The following is a 16967-nucleotide window of genomic DNA, read 5'->3' on the forward strand; positions in this document are numbered from 1 at the left end:
ACTTCTTTAATCCTTTCCCTACCAATATCCATTGTGGTCTATTCAGCTAATCATAATAACCAAAATTCTTATGTAACACTATTTTGAATTTGCCTGTTCCATCAAAACTCAACAAATACAGAGACGAGAGAATAATTAGGAAGATTAGAGCTGTGCATGTAATTGTCTCCCCCTCCCCCCTTCACTGGTAGTTTTGGAAAAATGGGATGGGGGGCAGGGAAGTGGAATAATTTCAGGGTGACATAAAACAAACTTTTTTAAAAAAAAATCAATTGAATTGAAGGGTTGAAAATAGTTTTTGATCAAATGAAATATCTCATCTTATTTTTGGGCTTTTTAAAACAATTTTCTTTTAAAATAGAATTGAAGTAATATTTGAAACAAAGGTCTTTTGAATCAAAATGTTTCAGCTTGAAAACAACAATAAAATATTTGATTTTTTGAAAGTTTTTGTGATTTTTATTTACCAAAACAATTTGAAAGCAGTACGAATTTATAAAATGTTAGATAACCCAAGTCTGCATTTTTCAGCAAAAAAGTCTGAGATGAAAAATGTCACCCAGTTCTAGTGAGGATTCCTTTTCGGTTAGGGGGGAAAAAGTTAAATTTCAGTAGGCTTTTGGAGCAATAATCTTTCAGGAAGTCTGTGTGTGTGTGTGTGTGTGTGTGTGTGTGTGTGTGTGTGTGTGTGTGTCAGGGGAAGGGGGAGTTGCTGAGTGGAAATGTTCACATACTATATTCTAATGTAAGGTACTTACACCAGGAGGGTTTTCTTTGAAAATAGAAAAGATTAACCCTCAACGATAATGAGTTCTGTTAGAAAGAGAAAGTTTTCTTTTAGTTCTTAATTTTTGGAGATAATGACAAGTAACTAATGTAACAATTCCACACAATATAGTCTAAGTAAAATTAAGATGTTTGTTTTTACAAGTGACTTTTTTTCTTTGAGAGGAACAATAAGTGTCCTTGTTTTGTTTTTTCCTTCTGGCACAACAGCCCAACATGGGGTGAATCTGACTGCAAGACCTGAGCACCTTCTGCTAGCAGGATTTAAGAGCACTACAGAGGCAATTTTTCCCCCTAAATTGACTATGAACAGATTAAGACTGTTGTATTTGAGATGGGTTTAATGTTGAATCTAGCTCTCTTGCACTGAAAAGCAATGACTGATCTAAAGACATGGGAAACAAAGGGAAAAAATGAAGGGGTGCTCAAAGATTCTGTGATGTTGCACTCCATATTTTTATAAAAATATGTTTATAAGTGTGGATATAACATAACTGGAATATGCTGTATGCTAGATATGCCATGTAACATATCTCTGCAAAGGTTATGATCTACTGAATATCTTCATCCTATTTGTATGCATCTATCATTTTTATATCTGAAGTTATGAGTGTTGGCTCTATGCTTGTATTTGAAGTGTTTGCTATAGGAAACACATAAGGGAGGTTTGGCCAATATATTGTGAAGGGGCTATTCAAGTAATTGGGAGATGCCAATCCACATCTGAGCCTTCCTGGGAATGTCCAAACTAACCTGTAAACAATGGTGTTGGCCAGCAAAAAGCTGAATCATTCATGAACAGGTGACTTGCTCAGGTGGCTACAAAATCGATCTTGTTGCTGTGATTTTGCACAGAAGAACAAAGGGGTTTCCACCCCCAAGAGAGAGAATATAAAAGGCCCTGGAAGCCTTTCCATTTTGTCTTCAGCTGGCTCAAGAGATGGCCTCTCCACCCCAAAGAGGTGCCTGAAAGAAACTGGAACAAAGGACTGTAACTACGGAGGTGTGAGTGATTGTTGGACCCAGGCCATAACCTACAATATTGGTCTGAAAAGGATTGTACCTCAGATAACATGTAGCATGAGACGTTAGTATTTGTAACTAGATCCTTAGTGTATTAAGTTAGCCTTGCATATTTTGATTTAATTTATTTTACTTAGTAACTTACCTTGTTCTGTCTGTTATTACTTGAAACCACTTAAATCCTACTAAACCCTAAATTATATTAATTATGGTTGTGTTGTTTTTAAAAAATGCACTACTCTTCCATCTTTGTAGTTGTTTCCATCAACCTAGTGCTAAGCATCATTTAGTTATGACTGCCACTTACAGAGCAGATTTCAGAGTAGCAGCCGTGTTAGTCTGTATTCGCAAAAAAGAAAAGGAGTACTTGTGGCACCTTAGAGACTAACAAATTTATTTGAGCATAAGCTTTCGTGAGCTTCATCGGATGAAGTAAGCTGTAGCTCACAAAAGCTTATGCTCAAATAAATTTGTTAGTCTCTAAGGTGCCACAAGTACTCCTTTTCTTACTTACAGAGCAATTTGAAACTACCAATTTAGAATCCTGAAATGATCACTACCACAGCACGGTTGTTTCAAAATGTTTGAAAATTTCAGCTTCTATGAAATTCCTATTTGCTTTATGAAATTCTTGTGAATTTTGAAAAATCTAGCAATTTTTACTATAAATATGCACTGAAATCTACAGTTTTCACCTCTCTTTGAACTCGCTAATGGAATGCTAAGCAGAAAACATGTTCAATTGTCTGTATCAATCTACAGAATGATTCTCTAAAATTGGACAGATCATTATAGATGGATTGCATGCCATGAATTAGATGCTTATCTTGGTTCCTACACATTCTGGAATCTATTAGTCAAGAGAGAGAATCTTCTGACATACTTATTACTGTATTGTTTCCTACAATCTTATTGAAATTGTAACTGTCAATCTATGATGCTGAGAAGAGCAAAACTGGTGGTTAAACAGTGTTCTTCCACATGCCCTGATGAATATCCCCTGGAATGCACTTGCAATTAGTACCAATGGCTAAAGTAGTAAGAAAGGCCAGACTTGTTCTAAAGGCTGGAGGCCAGTTATTTCTGAGGTTCCTCCTCCACTGTCTCAATCAGATGTTTCTGAATAATCTCTGTAGTTTTCTCAGTGCTCCAGTTTTGGGGGAGTATCATCAAAGTTCTTAACTCTGACATCTGGAGTCCTCAGGTCTCTTTGACTCAAGTCAGTATGGGATATGGGTACAGTATGGAATCAGATAATTATCTGCTTTTGGCAAGGGATAAAGATCACTTATCATTTGTTTTATACCTTTGATTACAAAGTGCTGCTGATTATGTCCCCTTGCCAGGGATTGACAGGTCACCCGTTTGAATGGCTCCTCTCCTTTCTGCAACCCTCTCTGCATGGAGCTACACCTTACACCAGTTGGAAATTAAGACTAGTGCATATTCAGTGTCCCATTGAATACCTGGTGTTTCTTACTAGAATCTCCTCACAGACATGCTGCACAGTGCCACAAATATCCTGCATTCACCTCAGTTCAGCCTTACTTTTGTATTTTGTTCATGCTTCTCAGGATAGACCAACAGGTGTTTTGAGTAACAAAAATGAGAAATACCCTTCTTTGTTACTGAGTCTTAGTCCAGGATTGAAACCAGAAACATAAACTATGTTTTCTTAGTGCATTTTTAACCTACCTCTCTTTTTCTAAGTCATAAATAATATTAGCCCAGATTTTTGGAAGTCTTAGGGTACGTCTACACTGCAGCTGGTAGCATACCTCCTCACTCAGCTAGACAGATGGGCACTAGCCCTGCTCAAGCTAGCATGCTAAAAATAGCAGTTTAGCCAGGAATAGCATGGTTGGCAACTTGAGCTAGCCACCTAAGCACAAACCCACATGGACTGCTTGGATATGTACATGAGCAGCCAACCTGAGCTACTGCCAATGGTCCTTGGCAGTTATACTGCTATTTTTAACACATTCTCTCAAGCAGCATGTTGGTACAGCATGTATCGATCTATTCAATCTGGGAAACATGCTCCCAGCTGCAGTGTAGACATACCCTTAGTGAAAAGGCCAATGACTCTCACCCCTGTAGACATGGTCTGTCTGTGGCACAGTATAGTGGGGAGAAAGTGAGGACTTAATGGGCAATGGAGAATGAATGCCCCTCTCCAACAGAGATGGTCCAACTTTGCATGGGGATAACATATAGAAACAGTTTTTTTTCTTTCAGAATGTCTGAGAGCCTTAAGGTGTTTGTTTACATCTATTTCATAAGTTTAAATAAACAGCAAGAGGGGCAAACATACAAAGCCGCTTCCTGTACTGTGCAGATACCTGTTTTCTGAATAATAAGTAGAATGTCAATCTCGAGCTATGAGTTCAACAACTTTCTTCACTTAACAAAATTACAATGTTTTCTAGTCAAAAAGACTTTTACTTACTCATGCAGATTTTTTTGGGTCTCTGTTTTTCTATCTGTATGTAGGTGGGTGGCTTGGGAAAAAATGTGAATCTTGATAAATTCCTAACATTATTCCAAAGATCTAGAGTAAGTAACACATTACTGAAACTGATGGAATGACTGGATTTAAAACCAGTGTAAGAAAAACTTGGCTCATCAAGTTTAAGAAAGTACTGGTTTTTTTTTTGAGCCATATCTGGATGCAAAAGTTACAGCTTTTTTTGTATCATTGAACAGCAAGAGGAATAAGTGGAGCCACTGTAGCAACTTTGTCCATGTCATCGTTCTGTCTTCCTGGATCAAATTTTCTCTAATAGGTTGGATATTCCTTGAAATTATTTACATGACCTATAGACTGAGATGCTTTTTGCTTGTGAGTGGCTCATCTACAGGCATTTTTTAGATGAAGAGAAAGGTTACATGGTCTTTGTTACACTGATTCCCTTTAATGGAAGTCAATGAAGTACCAAGCACGTAATATTTAGTATTAGCCAAATAATATTTATACAAATTTCATGATATTTTAAAAGTAAATCAGTAAATATTTGGATGTTTTGACACCACATTATTAGGTCCAGAGATAATGCAAATTTTTGAAAGACTTTCAACTCCTGAACAAGACTCTTTCTGTCAAATCCTAGTTCTTCATCTTTGATCTTTAACCTCCCCCTCCTCCAATTCCTCTTGTACTCTTTTACTTTTGGGGCCCAAAGATTTGATGTCTTCACTAGAGAGCTAAGCGGTCCTTTGACATGCAGAGGTGTCTCTTCTAGATGTACAGGAGAGGAGCTCAGTTCTGCCACTGTAGTGCATTTGCTAGGGCTAGACTGTGACATAAGAGTGTTACCTGTAGGGACCTGGTCAGACATACCTTTGTTAGGTGAAACAAGATGATTGGCAATGGATTCCACTGTGCTCAGCAGATCAACAAGACATGAGAAGTTCATATAAAAGTAAAATATCGGGGACCAAGTCAACAAAGATGTAGAGGAGCATTTTAAACTCTCAAACTAGCCAGTGATTTGTGGATGTTTATATGATGAATTTTGGCTGGAGGGTTGTGGGTGAAATTAAGATTAAAAGGACACTTTCCACTCTGAGTTTGACTCAGTATTATTTCCATGGCTTAACTTTGCAAATAAGTGCCAGCATTTCAGAGGAATCTTCTCACAACACATTCTTTTTCTTCAAGACTACCAACCCAAATACCCATCATTTCATACCTTTCCAGAAACTACAGTATAAACCAATGATTTGGGTGATGTCATTCTGAGCCAAGTCCCAAGAGATGGCACTTCATTCCATGCTGCCCTGTTCTGAAGCACACAATTACACAGCTGAAGAAGATTTCACTGGTAGCCTAGTAGGAAAGTTACAAATACACAAATTGGGTGACTTTTGAAGATATACTTTGCACAGAGTCTTAATTCAGAGATGAAAGAATTAATTACCTCAGTGTATGCACATAGCTGCTATATTACCACTCAAGAAAGAGATCTTGGAGTCATTGTGCATGAAATCCTCTCAATGTGCAGCGGCAGTCAAAAAAGCAAACAGAATGTTGGGAACCATTAAGAAAGGGACAGATAATAAGACAGAAAATATCATATGGCCTCTATATAAATCCATGGTAGTCTACATCTTGAATACTGCGTGCAGATGTGGTCGCCCCATCTCAAAAAAGATATATTGGAATTGGAAAAGGTTCAGAAAAGGGCAACAAAAATTATTAGGGATATGGAACGGCTGCCATAAGAGGAGAGTTTAATAAGGCCCAGACTTTTCAGCTTGGAAAAGAGATGACTAAAAGGAGATATGATTGAAGTCTATAAAATTATAACTGGTGTTGAGAAAGTAAATAAGGAAGTGTTATTTACACCTTCTCAAAACACAAGAACTAGGGGTCATCAAATGAAATTAATAGGAAGCAGGTTTAAAACAAAAGGAAGTATTTTCTTCACACAACACACAGTCAACCTGTGGAATGCCTTGCCAGAGGATGTTGTGAAGGCCAAAACTATAACAGGATTCAAAAAAGAACTAGATAAGTTCATGGAGGCTAGGTCCATCAATTGCTATTAGACAGGATGGACTGGGATGGTGTCCCTAGCCTCTGTTTGCCAGAAGCTGGGAATTGGCGATCGGCTGGATCACTTGATGACTACCTGTTCTGTTAATTCCCTCTCAGGCAGCTGGCATTGGCCACTGTTGGAAAACAGGATACTGGGCTAGATGGACCTTTGGTCTGACCCAGTATGGCTATTCTTATGTTCTTATGTACTCAGTAGAACTGTCTGGGAACAGACAAAAAATCATACATTTTTGCAGCTAAAATGCTAGTTTACACCAAATAGTAAAGTGTGTGTGTGACATATAGAATTGAAGTTTAAGCATACAGAGCCTGATTGACCACTACATTACTTCAGTGCCGTATCAGTAAATACCAGTATAACATGTTTTAAAACTGGTATAATGTTTGGTCCAAATTCCTTCTGGAGATTTTAAAAACCTCATCACAGATTGCAGTTAAAAGGGTGAGGACAACATAGCTATTCCTACAACCCTGGCTGCAATTTGGGGAAAGCTTTGCTTCAATCATGGTGAATGTGAAGTGCCTTTTGCTGCAGAACCAGTATATTTCCACTTCCCAGTGGAACTGGGGAGGGGTTGTCAAGATAGGAGAAGGCTGCATGAGGAATGTACATCCTCTGCATGAAACTGCAGGTTCACTGAGCTCCCATGATGTGGCAGTGAGAATGTTTTGATACGGATGGAGTGAAAGAGGTGTAGAGCCAGAAGATGCCTGGACTTTCAGGCATCCTCCCCAGTGAAGAAGGGCAGCAGTATAACATGGGTGACAAAGGTACTTTAGATACCTAACCCCTAGACTTAGGCACCTAAATCTTGGGCTGAAGTGCCGAAGTCCCAGGTTTGGCTCCACCGTGATCCACAAAATTCCTGCCAAACTCTGTAGGCACCTAAATTTGCTTAGCACCTACATTCCCTCAGTGCCTAAGTTTCTGCTTCTGAGCATTCATATTGCTACTTCCCTCTAGGTATCCGGCCACCTCTCTCCCACCTTAGCCCCAGAGCAATCCACGAACTGAGGATTAGTTAAGTGTTTATCCACAGTGGAATGGTCATTGGGTTAGAGAGAGAGAAATGACAGTGCAGTGTAGTGGTTAGGAAACCCTTGGGAGGTGGGAGACCCAGGGTCCAGTCGCCCTGCTCCAATCGCTCTTTCATCATTTATTCACAGTGGAACAGCTTCAACTCAAGAGACTGAAGGAGCCTGACATCAGAATATCCCATAGCTCAGTGGCTCAAGCACTCGCCTGTTCAAATGTTTTCCGCCTATTAGGCAGAGGAGGGAAATGAATTGAACCTGGCTCTCTCACATGCCAGGGGGAGTGCTGTAACCACCTTCCTCCAGCTGTTTTGTGCCGAGTAAGGAGGGCACTCGCAAGACACTTCTTAGGCACCTAAGCTGCCTTTGACACCAGGGTGCAGGTTCCCATTTGTGGATTGCTAAACAGAGATAGGCGCCTCCCTGCAACCCAGATTTAGGTGCCTGGCTCATGAAGTGGATAGGATTTAGCACATCCTCTGCATCTGGCTTCTGTAGCTTGCTTTCTACGGTGTCTCTCTCTCCCCATTCATCGTATAAGGAGCCTAGGCATCCAACTCAGTTTTTGTGGATTCAGTGTTGTTTTTGTGACTTTTCTAGGACATTAGGCACTGTAAACACACAGTGTTGCAATGCCTAAGTACTTTTGTGGATCTGGACCATGGAGGCTACTCCAACCAGTAAGCCAAAGCAGAGCTATTCCATTTCTGCTCTTTGCTTTGGGGGTTTTAGCTTTGGATTAGTCTTGGGTACAAATGCACTTGTGACAATAACAGGTCCTTTATTCAGGGAGATACTGAGAGTTAGTGAAGAAGATGAGATCACTAAAGCACAAACAAAGACTTCAAGTTGTATTTAGTACCAGGAAGTATAGTTGAAATCATGGAAAATTAAGATAGAACACGCTAAGTAAAACAGAATGACCCCCTGGATACCTACAGCCTCATGACTGGTACAGGAGAGAACAGTCCTCAGTGTTGACATTCTTACAACATTATAGAGACTGGAAACAGGAAAGACAGAAGAAAATGTGGAGATCATCACAAGAAGAAGTGACTCTTTGAGCGGCTGCCTACTCTTGTCATTCCCCAAATCCCATTTGTGAACATTCATACATCAGTCTGTATAGCCTTTTTTTCACATATTTACATTGTGTGACCATAAGTACTTAGGGCTTGGCCCTTTTTCCATGTGTGGCTTTCCAGCTACCCATAATCAGGATAGTTGACATGAGCTATTTGCGTCAATAGTGCATTAATACGTTAATGCAGTTAACCCCACACATGCGAGAAATCTGCTCGTTCAAGCATTAATTGTTTTTTGTGGTTAATTTGTCTTTTACAAAGCACTTATTGCTAAATCTTATAACCTTAGGTTAAGATACTTATGCTACCCCTTATGCCCCTTATGCTAAAACACTTCTAAATATTGAACGACTATAGGGTGCACTGGCCCTTAACTTATTGCCAAGCCTACCTAACATCAGTAGCCAAACTGTATGTTCTCCTACTTGCATTTCAGTGATATTGGCTTCACTCATAACTATTACAAAGCAAATTTACATGCACTATGAATGATGCTTGTCTCATGTCCTCTCCAGGATTAGGTTCTGTGTTACAGGTCAAGATGTGCAGTCCTGCTTTTCTCCAAACTCCACAGAATTGCCCAGTTACCTTAGTTCAAGACTTGGGGGGCGGGGGGATGGAAATGATTTTGCCGTTCGGATAAGTGGCTGTCACAAGGAATCTGATCACTTTGCTATACAGTGCTAAGTGGAGGCATGCACACACATCCAGCATCAGCCAGGCATGCATCCATTTCCTGACAATATGCTCTACCTTCACCCAGTTCCCAAGGCCCCTATAGTGGCATTTACTGTATTATATCTTACTAAGTTTGGTCCATGTAGGTCAACATGAGATTTAAATAATTTGTATTTTAGACACAATATATGTACTTTCCTGCTGTAAAATACCCAGTCAAACAGAAAATACAACAAATAACCCCTGCAGTGAAATAACTGCACTAAAGTTAATTTTACCAATTTTAAAGAAAATAGTGATTGCCACATTTTATTGATGCTTTAAAGTTGTACTGCATTTAGGTTTTATAATAAAGTGCTGCTTTCTGTCTATTGAAAACTCATTTTCAATGATGAATGCTGTGATTTCCCACCACCGCTGTGTAGGCCATGTGCTCTTCCTTTTCTGTTTTTTTTTCCTGCATTGTAGGCCATGTGTTTTTCCCTTTCTGCATTGCCAAGAATTGGGGGTGTCAGCTGTGGGATAGTCAGTTTTTAAAGTAGATGAGGGGAGGGAGACTGTGGTCTATCTTCCATTATTATTATTATAATAATATTATTATTAATTATTAGATAATTAAATAATTGCATAACAGTAGGATGGCTGTAGTGGGACTGTCTCCTTTACCTACCCATGTTTTGGCCTTCCTTCTTTTTTCTGCTACTGTTTGCCTTTCCAGCCTTGTCTTTCAGCTTGCATTGATGAGGCATTCTGTTGCAAAATGAATGGGAGTTTAGACTACTAGGCTACTTACATCTGATAACTAAACGACATCACCAAATTGGTCGCTCCAGAATGTTGATCCCAGCAAATAAAATCGTCTGTGATCATAATATATTAATCCTTGGTCTGAGCCCTTAATTCCAGCTATGCAACATAATAGGATCTGATTCTGCTCTCAGTGACACTGATATCAATGTGAGCAAAATCTGGCCAAGTGACTCCAAACCACTTCTGATTATTCTGAAGCTATGGTCATGCTAATCCAACATTATTAGTATTAAAGAAGAGTGAAATTCACTCCTGTGCAAATACATTAAGTAATGCATAGGTCTTTTGGTGGATAATTCCCATTTAAATCCTCAGAATAGGGCTTAAGTGGCATATCGGCCTAAGTACAAATAGAGAATGACCTGATATTAATTTATTCACTCTGTCTCATGCTCACAGAATTTGTTTAGTCTCTGATACAGTCTCTGTTTTCTTCTCTGGGCTAATTCTTTTGAAGACATTAACATTTATCAAGTAATGGGAGGGCATTCCAAATTTGTTATAAAGTCTCTCATGTACATTGTCCCTTCTCTGATCTGAAAGAAAAGCTGAGATACAAAATTGCCTCTTGCCTCAAGAGCAGTTTAACAACAATCAGTTTAAGGGGGAAAAAAAATCTGTTTCCCAAATCTCTTTGTTTTGTGGAACCTGCAGCATTTACACTAGTAAAAAAAAAGTATTTCTACATGTTCTACATGATTTCAATTAATTTTCCATAAGTGCCTGAAGAAAGTCTTTTGCAAGATACATATGGATAGCGAAATAGAAAAATTCCGGTGAAATCTTCAGCATTCAAAATATTTATTTTCTAATTGATTGTCAACAGATTATTAAGAAACAATTTTTAGCACAACCCATTTTTACAATGATTTCTCTTAGGATAGTTTCTTTGACATAAGGCTACAGTAATTTGGGTTCCTATTGTGTGGTAGTACACCCCCCACTATTCCATTCCTAGCAGAGTCCAGACAACTACAGAAAGTTGACACTTTTTTCATCTTAAAGAGATGTCTTGTTGATGTCCAACAGGCGCATTCCATTTTCTCTCAGGATGATTGTGGGACTACTATTATTTAATTGAAAGGATGAACAGCAGGGAGAAGAAACCAATTTGGGGGCTTGATATAACTGTTGATCTCAGTGGAGTTATGCTGGCATAAAACTGGAGCAACACTGCAGTGAATCAAGCCACTTAATGCTGAATTTAGTTCCAACTCAGCAAATATTAACAGAAAATATGAATTTATAACAATGTCAGGTTTTCTGCTATGGTAGATGACGTTAGAATGGGCATCTTCCTAGTCTCACTGAAGTAAAATCCAAAATCTTCATTGGACGTAGGGCTCAAGGAAGCCCTTGAATTTTAGGTCAGTAGCAGTTGGAGTTCTGTGTAGGCTGAATGCAGGAAGAAGTGTTCACATCATACAACAGCCACTGTCCCCTCCAGTTGACTAGAGGAAATTCTAATGGGCCCAAACTGCCTCATCTGATGCAGAATGATGATGATGGTAATCACTATTTGAAGTTCCTACTGCTGCAGTACATAAGAACCCCATTGAAGGACCAGACCCCCACTGTACACACATCACAAGGATAGTCCCTACCCCAGAGAAATCCTCCTTTGAGTGAAAAGGTGCAGGACAGGCCTTGAGGGAGGTCATAAACAGAGCAAAATAGGGATCCTACTGTCTTAGAGAAACATGATACATCTAATTTTTGCTTGTCAGGACAATCCCACCCATCTGCCTCAGCAGGTGGGAAATTTGGTAGGGACTGCAGTAATTGGGAGCTTTGGACCCAACCTATGTGGATAAGGCTCAGAAGAAGGTAAACCATGAGGTTACCAGGATGTTCTTGGAGACTAGTGTTCTGTGGCCCATCACAGGGACCTCTGTGATAATCAGTCTGAGTTTTTCATGGATGAGGGAGTACTTTTGTCAGATGGAGGAGCTGACATCTGGCTCTGGAAAGCAAGGGAATAGATTGGGGAGAGGTTCTGATACCAGGTAGTGCAGGTGGGAGGTGTAACCAAGCGAGTCACTGGTGCCCCTCAGTGACCAACTTCCAATGCAGTTATCAGGATAAAAGGAACAGTTCCCAGAAGTAAAAGACCTAGGATTTTGCTGATGGGCCTGGTGCTTATGGGAAGGGGGGAGACCTTGTGTCCTTTGTGTGCCAAGATGCCCCAATTAGTACCATATGTTCCCCTCATGGTTGCAGGGGAGTAGGACTCAGAAGAGCAAGCTGAATCCTAGGGGTAGGTTGAAGAGAGTTTACCCCAAGTTATGGGCTACATGGTAGGAGCACTTTAACCCTCTACTGGAATCACTTAAAATGCCTGGGAGGTGAGAGTGTGGGTAATAGAGTGGGTAACCTTTCTCCCATGTGTTACCTTTAATACAGGTGTGGCCAGACACTAAAAATCCATGCCTCTGTTTGTTCTCATTCAAGGTCAAAGCTAAGATGTGGAGATTTGTAGCCATGTCTTTCAAGTTAGACATGGAACTGGTGGAAAGTGTGATAAGAATTGAGATTTTTACACTTTGATCATTTATGTTTAATCTTAGAGTATAGTTCAGGAATCTTAATTCCATTCTGGTTGAGAAAAATGCTTTGATTTACATCTGATTACAGTAGCATATAATGATATCACGAATCCTTTTGTGTCTTATAAAACACTAAAAATAAAACTACAAGCAAACACAACAAAAATTCCCCTGCCATTCAAATTATTGACGACTGTGTTCTGCTCATCATTCTTCAAAACAGAAAAAGACTGACTGATGAAATTAGCAATTTTCTTCCTCAATAGGAAATAATGTCAGGGTACAGTTTATATATGTTTGGTGATAAGATTTGACTAGAGTCCTCTTCTGGGGATGTTTTTCTCAGAGGGTGTAGTGATAGCGAGAAACATTGAATAACAAGTTGCTGTTTGCAAATGGATGAGCCCTTGATGTTAAGCCTAGTTTAATGGTTCAAGTAAAGTTTAAACTTTAGTTCCTGCCCTTAAAAGCCTAGGAAATGAGTAGGAGTGCAATCCCCCCTCCCCACTCTCCTGTTGACTGCATAATATCCACTGGATTATAGCTCTCCTCTTAAAACCAGCAGGAAGTGGGCAAATGTAGCTGATGTCTTAGGGGTCGCAGAACTGGGATGGAAAAACTTTCCTGCTGTCATTTCTACTGCTCTCTAACCCTTCTGAACAGGATCATGAGACCCAAAGAACCCTTTCCTTGCTCTCTCTGGTGCCTCCTGTTGTTCCCTGGGATTTGGAGAGGAATTCCTGGGAACTGAATACTCATTCTCTCTTCCACTCCCCATGCCCAGTTTATCTCAGGATTAGGGCTATAGTTGGTATGACAGGTTGGAGCTGGTGTGCAAAACTCAAAGGGATTAGCTAAGGAGCTGTGCCTGTAGGAGGTGAGGAAGAAGCTGAAAGTTGCAGTAGGGCTTGTAGTATAGCAATCAGAGGGCTACAACCTGACAGGAGTACTGCAACCACCTGATTGTACTATACTGCAATAGGCTTAGAAATTAAAGTGAACTGGCCACCCCAGAAAGAATAATTTTTCAATCTAGAAAGAGCATGGATGATTTTAGAGAACTCGGAGTATTCTCCTTGGAAGTCTGTGACAATTTAATACATATTGGTAGTCTAAACTAGGTTCCATGGTGGTGACTTACTTACCATTTTGAGCAATATGACATATGCTGAAAATATCAGTGCTTAAAATATTCCCTATCATTTAATATTCCTGCTGTTCTAGAAATGTGTATTTGTGTCACTTTCCTCTTTTTTTCTTTTATCTATGCAATGTGAGTGTCACACTTTATATTTTGTAGTATAGAATTTTTTTAAACTTTAAGCATATAAAAATGTACAAAATCAATTTATATTGTTCTTCGTGAAATTTAAGCTTTACCTAGTTCTTAAATCTTCTTACTGGATCATGCAAGAATTTACACCTAACTTCCCTATGTAATCAGCATTACATCAGCCTGTGATGTTTTTGTGTGGTGCCCAAGACTGAGAGTCCTCTAGTTACCCTCCTGCGTCCACTAAGAGAAAGACAGAGAAACTTGTTGGGCTTAACTGGGTGTTGGCTTCCTGACAACACCAGCATTTTAGTCACCCAAACATTCTCTTCAGGGGAATGCTAGCCCTCGCTTTGCTTTGCAGGTGAACAATAGGTGTATCCTAATTCCCGAGCCTCTTTGAAGCATGACAGATTTCTGTTACCAGTCTACCCGGGGCTTCAGGTGATCAGGCTGAGGCCGCAGGATCTTTAGGGGAGGAGATGAAGGAGCCACACCAAGTGACTCAGTTTAAAGCTTTATTAACCAAATAACAGCAGTGAGTGCTGGGTACACTCCACGTCACTGAGAGGAAGGAAGAAAATGTTAGTGCCCGAGCCCTAACCCACTTTCATACTTACACACGCACAACCCAAAGCTGGCCAAGGCTGGGTATAACGTAAGGAGCGGGGGGGGGAAGGGTAGATGAGAGTTCTGTCCTGTGCACAGGTCATCTAGGGTCTGCTGTAAATCTCTATCTTGCTTCAGCTCTCGGGAGGGTTTTAAGCCCTCTCTTCTTCTGGGGGCATTTCATCCAGGGGCCCTTGTCCCCCGTGTTCTCTGTACCAGTCCGAACCAGCCTTCCGTGGCTCCCTTAAGACACACCGGTTTCAGGGTTGTGAGATTGTTGTGTTCCCACTCGCTGGCTTTCGCAATCTTATTAGTTTTGCAACCCCTTCAGTTCTGTCTGCCTAAGTTCTCCTTTCTCATGGCTGGCCGGGGTTGGGATGCAGGCTTCTGGCTGTATGGCAGCAGAGAGCTTACTTATGTGCACTGGCCTTGGGTGCAGTTTCATTCCTTATCTTTGGGCCTAGCTGCATCGTCAAGTTAACCCATTCCTTTTTCCCTTTCTCCCCCTTCAGCTTCTTGTAACCTGCAAAGGAATCTTCCATTCCACACTCACATTTTAACCTTTCCCAAGATACTTCCCAATGCGTATAAAGGTGTTAGTAATATATAATGCTGGTGCTGACCCAGGGGAACCTGTGCATGGAGGTGAGGGGGGCATTTTATTGTGACAGCATTTTGGTAGACGAAGCTGGTAACCTATTAACACCTGTCCATTGCATTCAATTGAGGGGCTTCTGACTGGTGACAGTGAGACTGTGGCCTTGTCCCTGTGTAGAAAGTAGGAATCTAATACACAATTTTAAGTGCACATAATTTTAATACAGTAATGCAGCATCATTCAGCTTGTTGTCATTCTGTGGTCAGTGCTTCAGGAAACAAAAACTGGGATGGAAAGTTAATTTTGCTGCAAATGGGATTTTCACAAAATGATTCATTTTAATACGCATGTCAGCATAGATTTTGGAAGTCTGCTCAGGGCTATATCTCTTTGATACAAATGATACTTAATGCTGTCTCTTTTGAGACCTGAAGATAATTTTCTAGTGTTCCAAGCTTATGTTTCCTCCAGAGGTGATTTCAGTAGTGATGTCATGACATAAACCATTTAAATCCACAGCCTCTGCTTAAAAGTGTCAACAGTGGATGTTCTGAGTCAGATGGTGACCCAAAGCAGCACAGCTCACATATGAATCCTGCAGACATTTGTTACGTTTCTTACAGCCAGACAGGAAGAGAGAAAGGGTTCAGATATTTAAGTTATAAAATCAAAAGGATAATTTAATTTTCAGTAAATGTCAAACAAATATCAGAAAATATCCCTCTTACTGAGTACCTCTCAGTTCGTACACATGTTCATCTCACCAGCGACTAATCTAATTTAATTTAATTTAATTTCTCATTGGTTCTTTTAAATCCACTTACTAACTGGCACTAGAAATGAGTTAGGGAATTAGCAAGTAAAAGAACAAATGCAAGGAATACAAGAAATCAAGGAAACTGCAAATTGTACTTTGTGTCACGGGGCAAGGCCAGATGGCTATAGAAAAGCAGTCTTATTGGGATTACAGTGTTTTCCGCTACCCCGGGATTCTCCCCGCTGGCACCTGACACGACGATTGCTTCGGGGCACACTGGGGTTTCAGATGGTGCCTCGGGGGTCTTGGAGGGGAGGGACTCCCATGGAGGGGAGATACTGCCTTCCAGTGCTGCCACGTCTTCCCCATCCGGCACTGGTGGATGGAACACACCCGTGGGTAGAGCGGAAGGCTTGGCATCGGTGCCCCCCTTCCTGGTCTTCTGGGGGGCCTCCGCATCAGATGGGAGGAGCGGAGCTCGAGCCTTCCGCTTGCCTCGCTTCCCCTGGATTAGGGCCCAGCCCTCCATGGCATCATCCGGGGGCTGGCTAGTAGGGGTTGTGTCAGGGGGCAGAGGCGATGGCTCAGGGGGTAATGGTGGGGCAGCACAAGGGAGGGAAGATTCCCCTTGGGGCGGGCCCTCTCCCGTGCCCGGCAGTGTCCCTGCCACATCCTCCTCCACAGGCCCAGCTAGATTGCAAGCAGCGGGGGCAGGGCTCTCCCGCTCGTCTGGGCATAGTTGGGGAGGTGCCCCTTGGGCCCGAGCGGGAGCAATGGTGGACTGGGAAGGAGGAGGGGTGGTTTCGGGCACCGGGCAGCCAGGGACGCCGGCGATGACGGGGCCAGTGCCCTGCCGGGGTTCGGGGGTCCTGGATGCCCCTCCTTGCCAGGCCAAGGGGCAGTCCCTCCGGACGTACCCCATCGCCCGGCAGAGGTAGCACCGGGCCTCCCCCGTGGAATAATGCACCCGGTAATGGGCCCCCTGGTAGAGGACTAGGAAGGACCCCTCCAGCGCCTCTCCGTCACGCGCCGCCAGCGGCAGTTGAAGCTGCACTTGCCGGCGGAACGAGAGGACGTGACGGAGGGCGGGGTCTTTGCAGCCCAATGGGAGAGGGCTGATGACAGAGATGGGCTTCCCCAAGGTAGAAAGGGCAGGTAACAGGGCGGCATTGGGGAGAAAGGGAGGGACGGAGGTCAGGACCAGGC

At 41.6% G+C, this 16967-nt stretch overlaps 1 long non-coding RNA gene across 1 annotated transcript; it reads left to right on the forward strand.

Annotated features, from left to right (window-relative positions):
• The first annotated feature begins 1494 nt into the window (after positions 1 to 1494).
• On the forward strand, positions 1495 to 16764 carry LOC122456327. The gene is made up of 3 exons (XR_006275189.1): positions 1495 to 1845; positions 5065 to 5071; positions 16753 to 16764. It is a non-coding gene; the product is annotated as an uncharacterized LOC122456327 (long non-coding RNA).
• The last annotated feature ends 203 nt before the right edge of the window (positions 16765 to 16967 follow it).

This window comes from Dermochelys coriacea, chromosome 1 (genome assembly GCF_009764565.3).
Source record: "Dermochelys coriacea isolate rDerCor1 chromosome 1, rDerCor1.pri.v4, whole genome shotgun sequence".
Taxonomy (NCBI): Eukaryota; Metazoa; Chordata; order Testudines; family Dermochelyidae; genus Dermochelys; species Dermochelys coriacea.